Genomic DNA, 11,661 nt, shown 5'->3' on the forward strand with positions numbered 1-11,661 from the left:
TATAGTAATAAAAAAAGTATGATATTGTGTAAAAAAAGACACACAGATCAATGAAACAGAATTGAAATAAGAAATAAACACATGCATATATGTTAAATTAATTTACAAAAAGGAGCCAAGAAAATACAATGAGGAAAGGACAATCTCTTTAATAAAATGTGTTGGGAAAACTGGACAGCCACATGCAAAAGACTGAAACTGGACCATACACACCAAAATTAACTCAAAATGGATTAAATACTTGACTGTAAAATCTTAAACCATAAAACTCCTAAAAGAAAATATAGGTGAGAACATCCTTAACCTTGGTCTTGGTGATGATTTTTGGATTTGCAAAAACAGTAAAAGCAAAAAAAGCAAAAGTACACAAGTGGGATTTCATCAAACTAAAAAGCTTCTTCACAGCAAGGTAAACATCAACATCTAATACCTATATTAGATAATAGTAATCTATCACTTGTAAGAAGCAAGGAGCTGAATGACAGTGTGTGCCCTGAGGGAAACCCCTATCTCCTATAGCTGCAATACTGAGATTGCTTAAAATCAAACACAGAATCTTATCCTGTAACTGGGTGAATTACAATGCAAATTGAGCTCCAAGCTTGGCAGCATGTTTACTTTTAAAGGGAGGGCATTGATTGGGAAAAAATGGTATCTTTTAAATTATGATGATGGCATATGGGAAGACCCTTGATGAAACTGGAGACATTAGGTCCCTAAATTCTGCTGGAAGAGGTCTCCAGACTTCCAGTGACATTTGCCTTCCTATCCCCATCTGCATTGCCTAAGGAAACTCTCATGGCCTTCCCTGAGGCAGTAGCCATGCAAGACAATGCTAATTCTCCTGAGTACCCACCCTCAACACTCTTCTTTTTTTGTAGACCTTTAAGTAGACTCAAGTGCCAACAGGCCCATAAAGGTGAGGTACAAAGTGTATTACACTACAAAAGAATTATTTGCATTTTTAATTTATACAGAGAAATACAATTAACATGCATAGGAATGGATACTAAGGATGTGGGATAATAGTGGAAGGAAGATATAGTTGGATCACATTGAATTTATGGATGTGGGTTCACAGAACAGAGATTCTGCATTTAATGTGGCAGCTCCAGGAGTCAGAAAGCGTTGTAACAGTTTTTTTTGTTTGGTTGCCTGAATCATGGACCAAAATGTCACCCACCGTGAGCAAACTGGGAATGCCCAAGCTGCTTTGGTTTAATATGGATGAAGGGATTCAAAGGCTTAAGGAGATTGGAATTTTGAGGGAATTTTTAATATAAGACCTACTCACCCACATTGGGGGCTCCAAAAAGCATGGCTTCCACTAAGACTGTGAGAAATAAGTTTTCAATGGGCTCCCCAGTATCCTTGAAGGGCTCAGGGATTGCTCCTCTATATAGGACAGACCTTAGTAGCAACTGCAGCCACTGAACTGGGAAACTTAAGTGCAATGGGAGTAGTTGTATCCCCAGGTATCAGGGACCAAGTGGCAGCATTAAACCACTAAAGGAAAGTTGGGTTTGATTACCTTAATAGACAGGGGAGTCAAAGTAGCAATCAGAAAAGTCTGACTCCTGCAAATCTATGGCACTGGTTAATCGATCACGGTGTTCTTAGAAGTGAAATAGGTATGAAGCCTACTAAATCCTTATCTGATCTGTATAAGTAAGAAAGTTCTAGATCACACACTCACCAATGCCATGACAGTTTGGAGGTTAACTATAAAAGGCCAAAAATTGGGAAGTGGTCCAATTCTTGGAAATCCCCAGTCCTTCCCTGAAATAGTTGGAATAATCCACCACTCATTAGCCTCCGAAATTACCCAGCCCATAAAAACTAACCACAGCATATTTTGGGGCCTCTCGCCTTCTGAGATAGCCCACACTCTGTCTGTGGAGTGTGTTTCTCTCTAAATAAATCCACTTCTTACTTATCAAAAAAAAAAAGAAAGTGCCAGATCAAGTGAACAAAATTCTAGCTTGAATCATGAAAACAGTGAGTCACAATCCTCCAGTCAATTCTTAGATTTGTCTTTTACAAAACCAGAATCCCTTGAGTGAAGAAGAGAATAGATCTCCTTGAAGAAGGACTCTGGTTCATGCCCCAAAATTTATACTGTGAATCTTTTTCCCAGCCTTTTCCAAAGGGAGCTACAATCTTTTACCAGGGTAACTATGCTTTGGGGAAAAAGAAATAATCAGACCTTTTGGAGACTAGTAGACACTGGTTCTGAACTGACTCTAAATCCAGAAGACCAAAAACATCACTGTGGTTCACTACTCAGAATAGGGGCTTAAAGAGGTTAGATGATCAATGGAGTTTTAGCTCAGGTTCATTTCACAGTAGGCCCAGTGTGCCTTCCAAACTCATCCTGTGGTTATTTCCTCAATTCCCAACTGAATTATTGGAAAAGGTACACTCTGCAGCTAGCAGAAGGTTCACATCACTTCCCTGACCTATAGAGGGAGAGCTATGATGGTGAGAATGGCCAAGTGAAAGCCACTAGAGTGGCCCTACTTATGAAGGTAATAAATCGAAAGCAATACCACATTCTTAGAGGTATGGTAGAGATTAGAATCACCAACAAGGTCTTGAAGGGTGTAGCGGTGGCGATTCCCACCACATTCCCATTCAGCTTTTCCCTAGTTGGCCTGTGCAGAAGACAGATGTATCTCCAAGAATGACAGTGACTCTCATAAGCTTAACCAGGGTGGTGACTCCAATTGCAGCTGCTGTACCAGATATGGCTTCATTGTTGGAGCAAATGAACACATTCCCTAGTACCTGGTATTTAGCTATTGATCTGGGAAATAACTTTTTTTTCTCCTTTCCTGTCAATAAAACCAACCATAAGCAGTTTGTTTTCAGCTGAAAAGGACAATAATACACCTTCACTGTCCTTCGTCAGAGGTATCAACACTCCAGCTCTATGTCATAAATTAGTTTGCAGGAATCTTGAACACCTTTTCATTTTACAAGATATTACACTGATACATTACATTGATTGAGACTAGTGAGCAAGACGTAACAACTTATTTGTTAAGTAAACATTGGCAGTAGTACTTATTGGTAAGATATTTGTGTGCCAGAGAGGGGGGAATAATTCTGACAAAATTCAGGGACCGCTATGTCAGTGAAATTTTTAGGGGTTTATTGATATAGGGCATGCCAAGATATTCCTTCTAAGGTGAAGGATAATTTATTACATTTAGCCCCTTCTATAACCAAAAAAGGCACAGTGCCTAGGAAGCCTCTTTGAATTTTGGAGGCAACATATTTCTCATTTGGGTGTGTTACTTCTCCCTATTCACTGAGTGATATGAAAATCTGCTAATTCTGAGTGGTGCCCAGAACAAGAGAAAGCTCTGCAACAGGCCCAGACTGCCAAACAAGCTGATTTGTAACTTGGGCCATATGATCTAGGAGATCCAATGGTGCTTGAAGTGTTGGTGGCAGATAAGAGGAGTATTTGAAGACCTTGGCAAACCGCTCTAGATGATTTGTAGAGCAGGTCTTTAGAATTTTAGATCAAAACCCTGTCATCCTCTTCAAATAACTCCTTTTGAGAACAGCTCTTGACTGGTTATTGGGCCTTAGTGGAATCTGAATGCTTAATCGTAGGCCAAAAATTGTGTGTGCACGGCAACACTCCATCATCAAATGGAGACGGTATATACATGATGGGGAAAGAACAGACCCTGAAGGCATAAGTAAATTACATGAAGAAGTGACCCAAGTACCCATGATCCCCACTCCAGCCCACCACCTTCCCTCTTCCAGTCTGCACATGTGGCTACATGAGGGATTTCCTATGATCAGTTGACAGAGGAAGAGAAGATTCAGATCTAGTTTACAGATGGTTCTGCACAATATAGAGACACTGCTTGAAAGTGGACAACTAAATCCTTACAGCCCCTTTCTGGGACATCTCTGTAGGACACTGGTGGAGGGAACTCCTATTAGAGGCATAAGTTCAAGCAGTGCACCTCTTTGTTCATTTTCCTTGGAAGGACAAATGGCTAAACATGCAAGTGCATACTGATTTATGGGCTATGACCAATGGTTTGGTTGGATGGTCAGAGACTTTGAAACAACATGATTGGATAACTGGTAACAAAGATTTTTGGAAAGAGGTATGTGGATTGACTTTTCTGAATGGGTAAAAACTGTGAAGATATTTGTGTTTTCTGTGAATGCTAACCAAATGATGACCTTAGCAGAGGAGGCTTTTAATAATCAAATGGATAGGATGACCCATTCCGTGGATACCAGTCAGCCTCTTTCTCCAGCCAACCCTGTCATCATCCAATGTGCTCATGAACAAAGTGTTTGTGGTGGCAGGGATGGAGGTAATGCATTGGCTCAGCAAAATGTTCTTCCATTCACCAAGGCCAACCTGGCTATGGCCACTGCTGAGTGCCCAATCTGTCAAAAGCAGAGACCAACACTAAGTCCCTGATATGGCATCATTCCCTGGGATGATCAGCCAGCTACCTAGTGGCAAATTGATTACTTTGGACCACTTCCATCAGGGAAGGAGCCTCCTTTTGTTCTTAATGGAATAGACACTTACTCTGGATATGGACTTACCTTACTTACACACGTGTTGCTGCCAAAACTAATACCCATGTATTTATAGAATGCCTTATGCACTGTCAAGTAATTTCCTACAGCATTACTTCTGATCAAGGAACTCACTTCACAGCAAAAAACCCTTCAGCAGTGGGCTCATGCTCATGAAATTCACTGTTCTTGCCATGTGCACCATTTTCAAGCAGCTGGTCTGATAGAATGATGGAATGACCTTGTGAAGATTTAGTTACAGCATCAACTAGGTGGCAACACATTACAGGGTTGATGCAAGGTTCTCTATAAGGTTGTATATGCTTTGAATCAGCATTTAATATATAGTGCTATTTATTTCATAGCCAGAATCCATAGGTTTAGGAATCAAGGGATAGAAATGGGAGTTGCGCCATATACTATTATTACTTTTGCTTCAAGTTTCCATGACCTTATTCTCTGCTGGTGTGTGTGTGTGTGTGTGTGTGTGTGTGTGTGTGTGTGTGTGTGTGCATAAAAGAGCCTCCATATCCCTGGAATGAATGAACTCAAATGCACAAATTATATCCCTGATTTTCTGTCTTGTAGACAAATGTAGAGCACTTACATTTATATTGTTTCTTATGTGATTTTTCAAAACAGTTTTATTTTCTTAGATAAGGAAATTAAAGTTTAAAAAATTAATTTACCTGTTTATTCATGATAAATTTATTAAATTTATCTATTTATTAAAAATAAATTCAAAATGAATTAAATACTTAAATGTAAGACTTGAAATCATAAAACTTTAGAAGAAAACATAGGTGATATACACTTTGACATTGGTATTCATAATTTTTTTTGGATACGTCTTCTTGGTCAAGAGAAACAAAAGCAAAAATAAATAAATGGGACTACATCAAACTGAAAAGCTTTTGCACAGTGACAAAAATTATCAGCAAAGCAAAATGGCTGCCTACTGGATGAGAAAATATATTTGCAAACAATATATATGATAAGAGGTTATATCCAAATTATACAAGTATCTCATACAACTCAACATCTAAACAAAAGCAAAAACAAACGACTCAATTAAAACTTAGGCAGAGAATCAGAATAGACACTTTTCCAAAGAAGACCTACATATGGCGAACAGGCACATGAAAAGATGCTCAACATCACTAATCATCAGAGAAATGCAAATCAAACCACAATGAGATATCACCTAACACCTTTCAGGATGTCTATTATCAAAAAGACAACAAATATCAAGTGTTAGCGAGGATATGGAGAAAAGGGAACCTTCACACACTGTTGGTGGGATTGTAAATTGGTACACCCACTATGGAAAACATTATGGAGATTCCTCAAAAAATTAAAAATATAACTACCATATGATCCAGCAATACCACTCCTGGGTATTTATCCAAAAAAAAATAACCAAAAACACTAACTTGAAAAGATATCTTCCCCCTCATGTTAACTGCAGCATTATTTACAATAACCAAGATATGGAAGCAACCTAAGTGCCCATCAATAGATGAATGGATGCATATATATATATATCTCATTTCTTCCATATAATATATAAAATGGGATATAACTCAGCTACAAAAAAGAAGGAAATCTTGCCATTTATGACAACAGGGATGGACCTAGAGGGTATTATGCTAAGTGAAATAAGTCAGATAGGGAAAGGCAAATACTGAATGATTTCATTTATATGTGGAGTCTCAAAAAGCAAAACAAATGAACGAACGTAAAAAATTATAAACAGAATTATAGATACAAATAAACAGGTGCTTACCAGAGAGGAGGAAGGTAGGGGAAGGAAAGAAATAGGAGAGAGAGATTAAGTGGTACAAACTTCCTGTGGCAAAATAAATGAGTCATGGGTATGAAATGTACAGTGTGGGGAATATAATCAGTAATGGTGCAATATCTTTGTATGGTGACATATTGTAACTAAACATCATGGTGATCAGTTTGAAAAGTATAGAAGTATCAAATCACTATGTTGTGTAACAAGAACTAACATAATGTTGTAGGTAAATTATACTTCAAAAACAAACGAACTCATAGAAAAACAGATCAGATTTGTGGTTACCAGAGGCAGGGTTGGGCATGGGGGGAATTGGATGAAGGCAGTCAGAAGGTACAAACTTCCAGTTATAAGATAAATAAGTACTAGGGTTGTAATATACAACATGATAAATATAATGAACACTTGATGTATGTTATATATGAAAGTTGTTAAGAGAGTAAATCCTAAGACTTCTCATTACAAGAAAAAAATTTCTTCTATTTCTTTAATTTTGTATCTGTAGGAGATGATGGATGTTCACTAAACTTATGGTGGTAATCATCTCATGATGTATGTAAATCAAATCATTATGCTACACACCTTAAACTTATACAGTGCTGTATGTCAACTATATCGCAATAAAACGGGAAGAAAAAAATAATTTATCTAAGTTTACAGGGCAAGTATGTGGTGGTCCTGGAATTTATACAACTTTCAAAACTATGTAGCAAAATCAAAATTTAGAAGTCAACATTGACTTTATACTTTGGGGCCTTGATGTCTTTCTTCCTATTTTTTGAGAAATCAGAATGAATTATTCAAGCATGAAGAGAGGTAGGTTTGTTATGACATTAATAAAGTTTGGGTTTCAGGATCTCTTTGTACTCCCTAATATAAAGCCTCCTAAACTAGGCACAGTTTTCCAGATGACCCACCAGATTTTATTTCTCTTGTACTTCAGAACCCCCACTTGTAGGTTCTCCATGTCATCATATGAACATAATCATCTACAGGGCTTTACTTTGGCCTTGTGTTCTAGAAGAGCTTATGGCCACCTTGAAAAAAAAATAGTGAGCACTGTGTGGTTATAACCATAGATTCTCTCCCTCAGAATAATACACTTTACATCCTTTTTCAAGTGGTTCTTAAACTTCAGCTCTATAGAACTTTTCAGAACTTTGGCCTTGAGTGTAAGAGACTTGAGAGCAGAGATCATGTGTTACTCATCATTTTACTCCTAGTACCTAGAATAGTGCTCATCAGTAAGTACCTTGATAAGTTGAAATATTCCTCTTATTACAGATGTAGTTATTTCAGGCAAGAATAAAAACGTTAGTGTACTGAGGGTTATATACATTTATGAATAAATAAAAACTCTTCAGAAACAGTAAATATTTCCAGCAGGAATTAGCTAAGAATGAAAGGTATGGGCCTTCTCAAATATAGGAGATCAATATGGGTGGGCTTTAGATAAGAGGGAAGAAAATGCTCTGCTTATCTCTGACCCCAAAATAAAATTCAAATTGAACATGTATCCTCTTTATGGATGCCGACTGAGAGCAGAGAAACTGAGACCTCAGAGTAAATTATAACCTGGAGATGTAATGAATAGGCTAAATTACATGATGCCATGCTATTGTCTGTGTATATTTCTAGCTATCTAGATATATGTATACAGCTTTCATCCTTGGGTTTTACTGTATCACACAACAGTACATTTTTTTCCACATTTCTTTGTTTACTGATATAATACTTTTACTACCAACAAATATGCAGAGGCACACCCATACCTAATAGGCACTTGCACACACATACACACTTTAAAAACAAAAATTTTGGCACTAGGTCTTTTACCTATTGGGGTCTTTATGTCTTTCTTTTATTTTTTAGGAGTTTTCAGCATTATTAGAATTACATTAAAATAACATTAAAGACCTTATTAAATTTGTAAGTTCAATTAAAGAACAGCAATTTTTGAAGGGAAAACGTCTCAAATGTATTACTTTTAAAAAGTCCTCACTCATCAACTTTCTTAAAAGAAAATTCAGGGAAGAGCCCAGTCAACTATGCAAAAATTGATGAGCTCAAGGGCAGGGAGAGTCAGAAGAATTAGAGCCCTAGTGGAAAATCTAATATCATATACACACTCAAAATAACCCTTATATTTGAAGAATCTAAAACATGTTCAATTATATTGATGAGGTTGACAGAAATAATAGTGTCTGAAGCAATAATTATATCACTAAGTATATTAAAACATAAAGCATTATGTGGCAAAGCAATGGTAATTCTTATAACAAAAATTAGTGGTTTGGATATATGCAGCAGATGCCATTTTATCATAATGTTACTCCCTGCTACCAAATGAGTAAAGTCTAAACGGTGTTGTAAGATATAAAGTCCTCCATGAGCTGACCTTGACCAACCAACGTCCTTAGACTCAACACCTGACCAAACCTGCATGCTTTCTCATCCTCTGACTTTGTACAAGATGTTCTCTATAGCAAATAGCTGCCTAACCCCAACCTATCTTGCTCGTCCCTCATCCACATGCGAAAACATCAGTGTCAGTATCTCCCGAGAAACATTTTATGGCCCCTTGCTGAGCTAAATACTTCTCAATTTCCTCTACTAGAGCATGAGCTTCATGGTGTCATAGGTTATTTCTTTCTTCCATTCACCAGGGACAAGGTGAAGAGAGAAGCACCCTTTCTTACCTATCAATGTAAACATTTTTTCTTCTGTGTTCAGGACCCACCTCTTTCCAAGATAAAGATTCATTCCTACAGGGAAACAATACTTCTTGATGTGACTTTGCAGGTCCAGCATAGGGTATACACAATGCATAATTAGTCAATGTACAAATCAATTATGGCTTTTATTTCCTTATTTGACAAAAAGAGAAGAAAAATTAGGTTATAAGAAAATGATGAAGCAGAGATAGAAGATGGCAGTGTGGGAAGATGTCAAGTTAGCATCTCCCCACAACTAGGATGCCTGCAGGCCACTGGTGGGGGACCCTGACACCTAAGGAGATGGGAGGAACCCCAAGTGAACTGGTAGGAAGTGGGGGAACTGAAGAGGGAGGAGAAGTGGAGGCCAGATCGGATCAGTGTCCCTGAGGCCAGGGAGATCAGGAGAGGCAGGCAGGAGGAGCCCTCTGGCAGGAGCAGGAGAGGAGAGGAGAGTATTTACCCTGCCCACTCGAGCCAGGGAAGACTGCTGGGCTCCCAGGTGAGGTTCCCCACCCTCTGAGACCAGGGGTGGGGGACACGCCTGGGACCCTTCTATTCCATTGAGCCTAAGCCCCACCCCCCACAGCCCTCGGGGCCTTTTACAGCCCTGTGGGTCCTAAGTATAGGCCCCACCCACTGCCCTTGTTTAGGCCCCACCGTCCTCAGCCAAGGCCTTCCCCCTCCCTTTCTTTTTTTTCCCTCATCTTTTTTACTATTGTGGTATTATTGTACCTTCTGGTTGTTGGTTCATCTATAATTTTATATTTTTATTCTTTCAAACATGTTTGTTAGTTTCCTAGTCTAATTTTATTTTTTACTTTGTTCTGTTTTTTCTTTTTTTTGCCACCCCACATGGATTGTGGGATCTTGGTTCACAAGCCGGACGTCAGGCTGAAGCTCCTGCAGTGGAGCTCTGAGTCTGAACCACTGGACTAAACAGGAAACATCAGACCCCAGGGAATATTCATCGGAGTGAGGTCTCACGGAGGTCCTCACTTCAACACCAAGATCCAGCTCTACCTAACAGCCTACAAACTCGAGTGTTGGAAGCCTCAGGCCAAACAACCAGTAAGACAGGAACACAATCCCACTCATAAAAAAAAATAATAATAAATGGCAAAAAATACGTCACAGATGAAGGAACTGGGTAAAAACCTACAAGAACAAATAAATGAAAAGGAAATAGGCAATCTACCTTAAAAATAATTTGAAATAATGATAGTAAAGGTGATCCTGAAATTCAGAAATAGAGCAGAGGCACAGATTGAGAAAATACAAGAAATGTTTAACAAGGATCTAGAAGAACTAAAGAACAAACAGATGAACAACACAATAACTGAAATTAAGAATACACTAGAAGGAATCAAAAACATAATAACTGAAGCAGAAGAAAAATAAGTGACCTGAAAGACAAAATGGTAGAAATAACTGCTGAGGAGCAGAATAAAGAAAAGGAATGAAAAGAATTGAAGACACTCTCAGAGACCTCTGGGACAACAATAAACACACCAACATTTGAATTATAGGGGTCCCAGAAGAAGAAGAGAAAAAGAAAGGGTCTGAGAAAATGTTTGAAGAGATTATAGTGGAAAACTTCACTAACATGGGACAGGAAATAGTTACCCAAGTCCAGGAAGCACAGAGAGTCCCATACAGGATTAACCCTAGGAGAAATACACCAAGACACACATTAATCAAACTAACAAAAATTAAATTCAAGGAAAAAATATTAAAAGCAACAAAGGAAAAACAAAAAATAACACACAAAGGAATCCCCATAAGGTTTTCAGCTTATTTTTCAGCAGAAACTCTGCAGGCCAGAAGGGAGTGGCAGGATATACTTAAAGTGATGAAAGAGAAAAACCTACAACCAGATTACTTGACCCAGCAAGGACCTCATTCAGATTCAATGGATAAATCATAAGCCTTTCAGACAAGCAAAAGCTTAGAAAATTCAGCACCACAAAACCAGCTTTACAAAAAATGCTAAAGAAGCTTCTCTAGGTGGCAAACACAAGAGAAGAAAAAGACCCATAAAAACAAACCCAAAACAATTAAGACAATGGTAATAGGAACATACATATCAATAATAACCTTGAATGTAAAAGGATTAAATGCCCCAACCAAAAGACACAGACTGGCTGAATGTATACAAAATAAAAAGACCCATATATATGCTGTCTACAAAAGACCCACTTTAGACCTAAGGACACATACAGACTGAAAGTGAAGGGATGGAAAAAGATATTCCATGCAATGGAAATCAAAAGAAAGCTGGAGTAGCAATACTCATATCAAATAAAATAGACATTAAAATAAAGACTGTTACAAGAGATAAGGAGGGGCGTTACATAATGATCGAAGGATCAATCCAAGAAGATATAACAATTATAAATGTTTATGCACCCAACATAGGAACACCTCAGTGCATAAGGCAAATGCTAACAACCATGAAAGGAGAAATCGACAGTAACACAATAACAATAGGGGACTTTAACACCCCACTTACACCAATGGGCAGATGATCCAAACAGAAAATGCATAAGGAAACACAAGTTTTAAATGACACAATAGACC

At 38.0% G+C, this 11,661-nt stretch overlaps 1 pseudogene; it reads left to right on the top strand.

Moving 5' to 3' along the window:
* LOC118884050 overlaps positions 1 to 8,258 on the top strand; it is a 31,667-nt pseudogene extending 23,409 nt beyond the window's left edge.
* Positions 8,259 to 11,661: the final 3,403 nt, after the last annotated feature.

Source organism: Balaenoptera musculus, chromosome 18 (assembly GCF_009873245.2).
Source record: "Balaenoptera musculus isolate JJ_BM4_2016_0621 chromosome 18, mBalMus1.pri.v3, whole genome shotgun sequence".
Taxonomy (NCBI): Eukaryota; Metazoa; Chordata; class Mammalia; order Artiodactyla; family Balaenopteridae; genus Balaenoptera; species Balaenoptera musculus.